The sequence below is a fragment of the Populus euphratica genome, unplaced genomic scaffold (assembly GCF_000495115.2).
Source record: "Populus euphratica unplaced genomic scaffold, PopEup_1.0 scaffold9.1, whole genome shotgun sequence".
In the NCBI taxonomy this organism is placed as follows: Eukaryota; Viridiplantae; Streptophyta; class Magnoliopsida; order Malpighiales; family Salicaceae; genus Populus; species Populus euphratica.
The window spans coordinates 1,499,924-1,500,514 of NW_011499857.1; positions in this window are offsets into that span (position 1 = coordinate 1,499,924).

Below are 591 nucleotides of genomic sequence, written 5' to 3' on the forward strand. Positions count from 1 at the left end.
GTTATGTTAAAAAAATTAATTTAAAAAAATAATATGAAAAAACACCTCCAAAAAAAAGTAACAAGAGAAAGTATTGACTGGTTGCTTAGAATTTTTTTTTTTTAAAAAAATGATGTTAGAATTCAATCTGGACATAAACTTGGTTTTTGCAGTATAGTTGCTCTATGTTGCAGTTAAATCAAATATTTTTTTTTAATATAGAAAAAATATTATAATATTAGTAACATTTTTTTTAATGAAAAAAAATAATCATACGAGAAACATTTTTTAGTAGAAAAAAAATAATCATACTAGAGTTGATCTGATGTGATTTGATGAACTTAATAAATCTAAAAGTAATTTGAATGATTAGTAAAAATATATCTTGATTAGATAAAATTCAAGATAATATTTTTTTTAAAAAAATATTAAGATGATAATATATTAAATTGATCTGAATCAACTTGGATTTATTTGTTAAATTCTCGATCCAAATCGTATGAATATAAAGTTAAATCAAATATTTTTTTTTAATATAAAAAAAATATTATAGTATTAGTAATATTTTTTTTAGTGAAAAAAAAATAATCATACGAGAGTTGATCTGATGGG